Source organism: Octopus bimaculoides, chromosome 25 (genome assembly GCF_046866305.1).
Source record: "Octopus bimaculoides isolate indiv1 chromosome 25, ASM4686630v1, whole genome shotgun sequence".
Lineage (NCBI taxonomy): Eukaryota > Metazoa > Mollusca > Cephalopoda > Octopoda > Octopodidae > Octopus > Octopus bimaculoides.
The window spans coordinates 447,923-457,398 of NC_142952.1; positions in this window are offsets into that span (position 1 = coordinate 447,923).

The window sequence follows — 9,476 nt, forward strand, 5'->3', positions numbered from 1 at the left end:
CGTTTGTTTTTTATACGTATATATATATATATATATATATATAACGAAAGAAAGAACGAGCGAAATAGCGAACAAACGAACGAAATAACGAATGAACAAACGAAATAACGGACAAATGAACGAAAGAAATAACAAACGAACGTTCATTCGATCGTTTGTTATTTCGTTCGTTCTTTACTTCGTTTGATATATCGTTCGTTTGCTTGTTATACGTGTATATATATATATATATATATATATATATATATATATATATATATATATATATATATATAACGAAAGAACCAACGAATGTCTGACCGAACTAAATATCGAACGAAATAACTAATGAACGAAATAACGAACGAACTAAATATCGAACGGACGAAATAACTAATGAACGAACGGACGAAATAACTAACGATCGAACTAACGAACAAACGAAGTAAAGATCAAATGATCGAACGTATGAAAGAACGAAATAACGGGCAAAGGAACGAACGAATAAAATAACGAATGAACGAACGAAAGAAATAACAAACGAACGTTCGTTCGTTATTTGGTCCATTCGTTATTTCGTTCGTTCGTTCTTACAATATTTCGTACGTTCGTTCATCTGTTTGTTATACGTGTATATATATATATATAAAGATAGAACCAACCAACCACCGACCGAACGAAATAATGAACGAACTAAATATCGAACGAACGAACAAACGAAGTAAAGATCAAATGAACGAAAGAAAAAATAACGGATGAACGAACGAAATAAAGGACAAATGAACGAACTAACGAAGGAGGGAAAGAAATAACGAACGAACGAATAAAATAACGAATGAACGAACGAAAGAAATAACAAACGAACGTTCGTTCGTTTGTTCATTCGTTATTTCGTTCGATCGTTTGTTATTTTGTTCGTTCGTTATTTCGTTCATTTGTACGTTAGTTCGTTCGTTCATTTGATATATCGTTCGTTTGTTTGTTATATATATATATATATATATATATATAACGAAAGAAAGAAATAACGAACGACCTACCGAACGAACGAACAAACGAAGTAAAGATCGAATGAACAAATGAACGATCTAACGAATGAAATATCGAACGAACTAACGAAGGAGCGAAAGAAATAACGAACGAACGAATAAAATAACAAATGAACGAACGAAAGAAATAACAAACGAACGTTCATTCGTTATTTCGTTCATTTGTACGTTCGTTCGTTTGTTTGTTATACGTATATATATATATATATATATAACGAGCGAAATAGCGAACGAATGATCGAAGAAACGAACGAACAAACGAAGTAAAGATCAAAGGAATGAACGAACGAAATAACGGACAAAGGAACGAATGAAATAACGAACGAATAAAATAACAAATGAACGAACGAAAGAAATAACAAACAAACATTCGTTCGTTATTTGGTTCATTCGTTATTTCGTTCGACCGTTTGTTTTTTCGTTCGTTCGTTCTTTACTTCGTTATTTCGTTCGTATATATATATAACGAATGAACGACCGACCGAACGAAATAACAAACCAATGAACGGACGAATGAAATAACTAACGGACGTACGAACGAGCGAAGTAGCGAACGAAATAACGAAGTAAGGATCAAAGTAACGAACGTATAAAAGAACGAAATAACGGACAAAGGAACGAACGAACGAATAAAATAACGAATGAACGAACGAAAGAAATAACAAACGAACGTTCGTTCGTTATTTGGTCCATTCGTTATTTCGTTCGTTATTTCGTTCGTTCTTACAATATTTCGTTATTTCGTTCGTTTGTTTGTTATACGTGTATATATATATATATATATATATATATATATATATATATATATATATATATATATATATACGTATATATATAGAAAGAAAGAACCAACCAACCACCGACCAAACGAAATAATGAACGGACGAACAAACGAAGTAAAGATCAAATGAACGAAAGAACAAAATAACGGATGAACCAACGAAATAAAGGACAAATGAACGAACTAACGAAGGAGGGAAAGAAATAACGAACGAACGAATAAAATAACAAACGAACGTTCGTTCGTTCATTCGTTATTTAGTTCGTTCATTTGTACGTTCGTTCGTTTGTTTGTTATACGTGTATATATATATATATATATATAACGAACGAAATAGCGAACGAACGAACAAACGAAGTAAAGATCAAAGGAATGAACGAACGAAAGAAAAAATAACGGACAAAGGAACGAATGAAATAACTAACGAAGGAGCGAAAGAAATAACGAACGTTCGTTCGATTGATATATCGTTCGATTGATATATCGTTCGTTTGTTTGTTATACGTATATATATATATAAAACGAAAGAACCAACGAAATAACGATCGAACTAACGAAGAAACGAACGAACAAAAGAAGTAAAGATCAAATGAACGAACGAACTAACGAAGGAGCGAAAGAAATAACGAACGTACAAACGAAGTAAAGATCAAATGAACGAACGAGCTAAATAACGAACTAACGAAGGAGCGAAAGAAATAACAAACGAACGAACGAATAAAATAACAAATGAACGAACGAAAGAAATAACAAACGAACGTTCATTCGTTATTTCGTTCGATCCATTGTTATTTTGTTCGTTCGTTTGTTTTTTATACGTATATATATATATATATATATATATATATATATATATATATATATATATATATATATATAACGAAAGAAAGAACGAGCGAAATAGCGAACAAACGAACGAAATAACGGACAAATGAACGAAAGAAATAAACGTTCGTTCGATCGTTTGTTATTTCGTTCGTTCTTTACTTCGTTTGATATATCGTTCGTTTGCTTGTTATACGTGTATGTATATATATATATATATATATATATATATATATATATATATATATATATATATATATATATAACGAAAGAACCAACGAATGTCTGACCGAACTAATGAACGAACGTACGAAATAACGAACGAACTAAATATCGAACGGACGAAATAACTAATGAACGAACGGACGAAATAACTAACGATCGAACTAACGAACAAACGAAGTAAAGATCAAATGATAGAACGTATGAAAGAACGAAATAACGGGCAAAGGAACGAACGAACGAATAAAATAACGAATGAACGAACGAACGAATAAAATAACGAATGAACGAACGAAAGAAATAACAAACGAACGTTCGTTCGTTATTTGGTCCATTCGTTATTTCGTTCGTTCTTACAATATTTCGTTCGTTTGTTTGTTATACGTGTATATATATATATATATATACGTATATATATATAAAGAAAGAACCAACCAACCACCGACCGAACGAAATAATGAACGGACGAACAAACGAAGTAAAGATCAAATGAACGAAAGAAAAAAATAACGGATGAACGAACTAACGAAGGAGGGAAAGAAATAACGAACGAACGAATAAAATAACGAATGAACGAACGAAAGAAATAACAAACGAACGTTCATTCGTTATTTCGTTTGTTCGTTCATTTGTACGTTAGTTCGTTCGTTCGTTTGTTTGTTATATATATATATATAACGAAAGAAAGAAAGAACGAACGAACAAACGAAGTAAAGATCGAACGAACGAAAGAAAGAACGATCTAACGAAATAAACGAATGAAATAACGAACGAACTAACGAAGGAGCGAAAGAAATAACGAACGAACGAATAAAATAACAAACGAACGTTCGTTCGTTCATTCGTTATTTAGTTCGTTCGTTATTTCGTTCATTTGTACGTTCGTTCGTTTGTTTGTTATATATATATATATATATATATATATAACGAACGAACAAACGAAGTAAAGATCAAAGGAATGAACGAACGAAAGAAAAAATAACGGACAAAGGAACGAATGAAATAACTAACGAAGGAGCGAAAGAAATAACGAACGTTCGTTCGATTGATATATCGTTCGTTTGTTTGTTATACGTATATATATATATATATAACGAAAGAACCAACGAAATAACGATCGAACTAACGAAGAAACGAACGAACAAAAGAAGTAAAGATCAAATGAACGAACGAAAGAAATAACAAACGAACGTTCATTCGTTATTTCGTTCGATCCATTGTTATTTTGTTCGTTCGTTTGTTTTTTATACGTCTATATATATATATATATATATATATATATATATATATATATAACGAAAGAAAGAACGAGCGAACAAACGAAATAACGGACAAATGAACGAAAGAAATAAGAAACGAACGTTCGTTCGATCGTTTGTTATTTCGTTCGTTCTTTACTTCGTTTGATATATCGTTCGTTTGCTTGTTATACGTGTATATATATATATATATATATATATATATATATATATAACGAAAGAACCAACGAATGTCTGACCGAACTAAATATCGAACGAAATAACTAATGAACGAACGTACGAAATAACGAACGAACAAAATATCGAACGGACGAAATAACTAATGAACGAACGGACGAAATAACTAACGATCGAACTAACGAACAAACGAAGTAAAGATCAAATGATCGAACGTATGAAAGAACGAAATAACGGGCAAAGGAACGAACGAACGAATAAAATAACGAATGAACGAACGAAAGAAATAACAAACGAACGTTCGTTCGTTATTTGGTCCATTCGTTATTTCGTTCGTTCGTTCTTACAATATTTCGTACGTTCGTTCATTTGTTTGTTATACGTGTATATATATATATATATATATATATATATATATATATATATATATATATATATATATATATATATATAAAGATAGAACCAACCAACCACCGACCGAACGAAATAATGAACGAACTAAATATCGAACGAACAAACGAAGTAAAGATCGAATGAACAAATGAACGATCTAACGAAAAAAACGAATGAAATAACGAACGAACTAACGAAGGAGCGAAAGAAATAACGAACGAATAAAATAACAAACAAACATTCGTTCGTTATTTCGTTCGACCGTTTGTTTTTTCGTTCGTTCGTTCTTTACTTCGTTATTTCGTTCGTATATATATATAACGAATGAACGACCGACCGAACGAAATAACAAGCCAATGAACGGACGAACGAAATAACTAACGGACGTACGAACGAGCGAAGTAGCGAACGAAATAACGATCGAACTAACGAAGTAAGGATCAAAGGAACGAACGTATAAAAGAACGAAATAACGGACAAAGGAACGAACGAACGAAAGAAATAACAAACGAACGTTCGTTCGTTATTTGGTCCATTCGTTATTTCGTTCGTTCTTACAATATTTCGTTATTTCGTTCGTTTGTTTATTATACGTGTATATATATATATATATATATACGTATAAATATATATATATATATGTATATATATATAAAGAAAGAACCAACCAACCACCGACCGAACGAAATAATGAACGGACGAACGAACGAACAAACGAAGTAAAGATCAAATGAACGAAAGAAAAAAATAACGGATGAACCAACGAAATAAAGGACAAATGAACGAACTAACGAAGGAGGGAAAGAAATAACGAACGAACGAATAAAATAACGAATGAACGAACGAAAGAAATAACAAACGAACGTTTGTTCATTCGTTATTTCGTTTGTGCATTCGTTATTTCGTTTGTTCGTTCATTTGTTTGTTATATATATATATATATATAACGAAAGAAAGAACGAACGAACAAACGAAGTAAAGATCGAACGAACGAAAGAAAGAACGATCTAACGAAATAAACGAATGAAATAACGAACGAACGAATAAAATAACAAACTAACGTTCGTTCGTTCATTCGTTATTTAGTTCATTCGTTCTTCCAATATTGCGTTCGTTATTTCGTTCATTTGTACGTTCGTTCGTTTGTTTGTTATACGTGTATATATATATATATATATATATACGTATATATATATATATATATATATATATATATATATATATATATATATATATAACGAACGAAATAGCGAACGAACGAACAAACGAAGTAAAGATCAAAGGAATGAACGAACGAAAGAAAAAATAACGGACAAAGGAACGAATGAAATAACTAACGAAGGAGCGAAAGAAATAACGATCGAACTAACGAAGTAAGGATCAAAGGAACGAACGTATAAAAGAACGAAATAACGGACAAAGGAACGAACGAACGAATAAAATAACGAATGAACGAACGAAAGAAATAACAAACGAACGTTCGTTCGTTATTTGGTCCATTCGTTATTTCGTTTGTTCGTTCATTTGTACGTTAGTTCGTTCGTTTGTTTGTTATATATATATATATAACGAAAGAAAGAAAGAACGAACGAACGATCTAACGAAATAAACGAATGAAATAACGAACGAACTAACGAAGGCGCGAAAGAAATAACGAACGAACGAATAAAATAACAAACGAACGTTCATTCGTTCATTCGTTATTTAGTTCGTTCGTTCTTCCAATATTGCGTTCGTTATTTCGTTCATTTGTACGTTCGTTCGTTTGTTTGTTATACGTGTATATATATATATATATATATATATAACGAACGAAATAGCGAACGAACGAACAAACGAAGTAAAGATCAAAGGAATGAACGAACGAAAGAAAAAATAACGGACAAAGGAACGAATGAAATAACTAACAAAGGAGCGAAAGAAATAACGAACGTTCGTTCGATTGATATATCGTTCGTTTGTTTGTTATACGTATATATATATATAAAACGAAAGAACCAACGAAATAACGATCGAACTAACGAAGAAACGAACGAACAAACGAAGTAAAGATCAAATGAACGAACGAACTAACGAAGGAGCGAAAGAAGTAACGAACGTACAAACGAAGTAAAGATCAAATGAACGAACGAGCTAAATAACGAATTAACGAACTAACGAAGGAGCGAAAGAAATAACAAACAAACGAACGAATAAAATAACAAATGAACGAACGAAAGAAATAACAAACGTACGTTCATTCGTTATTTCGTTCGATCCATTGTTATTTTGTTCGTTCGTTTGTTTTTTATACGTATATATATATATAACGAAAGAAAGAACGAGCGAAATAGCGAACAAACGAACGAAATAACGAATGAACAAACGAAATAACGGACAAATGAACGAAAGAAATAACAAACGAACGTTCGTTCGATCGTTTGTTATTTCGTTCGTTCTTTACTTCGTTTGATATATCGTTCGTTTGCTTGTTATACGTGTATGTATATATATATATATATATAACGAAAGAACCAACGAATGTCTGACCGAACTAAATATCGAACGAAATAACTAATGAACGAACGTACGAAATAACGAACGAACTAAATAACGAACGGACGAAATAACTAACGATCGACTAACGAACAAACGAAGTAAAGATCAAATGATCGAACGTATGAAAGAACGAACTAAATAACGAAAGAACGGACAAATGAACGAACGAACTAACGAAAAAAACGAACGAAGGAGCGAAAGAAATAACGAACGAACGTTCGTTCGATCGTTTGTTATTTCGTACGTTAGTTCGTTATTTCGTTCGATCGTTTGTTTGTTATACGTGTATATATATATACGTATATATATATAAATAACGAACGTACGAAAGAATGAACGAACGAAATAACGATCGAACTAACGAAGAAACGAAGTAAAGATCAGAGGAACGAACGAACTAAATAACGGACCCAGGAACGAACGAAAAAAACGAATGAAATAACTAACGAACGAACGATATAATGAAGGAGCGAAAGAAATAACGAACAAACGAACGAATAAAATAAGGAATGAACGAACGAAAGAAATAGCAAACGAACGTTCGTTCGTTTGTTATACGTATATATATATATATATATATATATATAACGAAAGAACGAACGAAAGAACGAAGAAACGAACGAACAAACGAAGTAAAGATCAAATGAACGAACGAACTAACGAAGGAGCGAAAGAAATAACGAACGAACGAATAAAATAAATGAACGAACGAAAGAAATAACGAACGTTCGTTCGTTATTTGGTTGGTTCGTTCGTTCATTTGTACGTTAGTTTGTTTGTTATATGTGTATATATATATATATATATATATATATATATATATATATATATGTATATATATATAACGAATGACCGACCGAACGAAATAACAAACGAACGAACGAAATAACGAAGGACCGAACGAAATAGCTAACGAACGAACAAACGAAGTAAAGATCAAAGGAACGAATGAAATATCGAACGTATGAAAGAACGAAATAACGAATGAACGAACGAACGAACGAAAAAAAAAATAACGCACGAATGAAATAACGAACGAACTAACGAAGGAGCGAAAGAAATAACAAACTAACGTTCGTTCCTTCGTTATTTCGATCGTTTGTTATTGCGTTCGTTCGTTATTCCGTTTGTTTGTTATACGTGTATGTATATATATATATATACACGTATATATATATATATATATATATATATATATATATATATATATATATATATATATAACGAAAGAACCAACGAACGTACGAAATAACGAACTAAATATCGAACGAACGGACGAAATAACGAACGAACGAGCGATATAGCGAACGAACGAACGAAATATGGAACGTACGAACGGATGAAATAACAAAGGACCGAACGAAATAACTAACGAACGAATGAGCGAAATAGCGAACAAACGAACAAAAATATCGAACGAACGGACGAAATAACGAACGAACAAACGAACGAACTAAATAACGAATGAACGAACGAACGAACGAAAGAAAAAATGACGAACGAATGAACAAACGAAATAACGGACAAATGAACTAACGAAAAAAACGAAAGAAATAACGAACGAATGAACGAACTAACGAAGGAACGAAAGAAATAATGAACGAACGAACAGACGAAATAACGATCGAACTAACGAACAAACGAACGAATAAAATAACGAATGAACGTTCGTTCCTTATTTGGTTGGTTCGTCCATTCGTTATTTCGTTCGTTCGTTTGTTTGTTATACGTGTACATATATATATATATACGTATATATATATATATATGTATATATATATATGTACGTATATATATATATATATATGTATATATATATATATATGTACGTATATATATATATATGTATATATATATATATATGTACGTATATATATATATATATATGTATATATATATATATATATGTACGTATATATATATATTATATATGTATATATATATATATATGTACGTATATATATATATATATATATGTATATATATATGTACGTATATATATATATATATATGTATATATATATGTACGTATATATATATATATGTATATATATATATATATGTACGTATATATATATATAAATATATGTATTATATATATATATATATGTACGTATATATATATATAAATATATGTATATATATATATAAATATATGTATATATATATATATGTACGTATATATATATATATATATGTACGTATATATATATATATATGTATATATATATATATATATATAGTATATATATA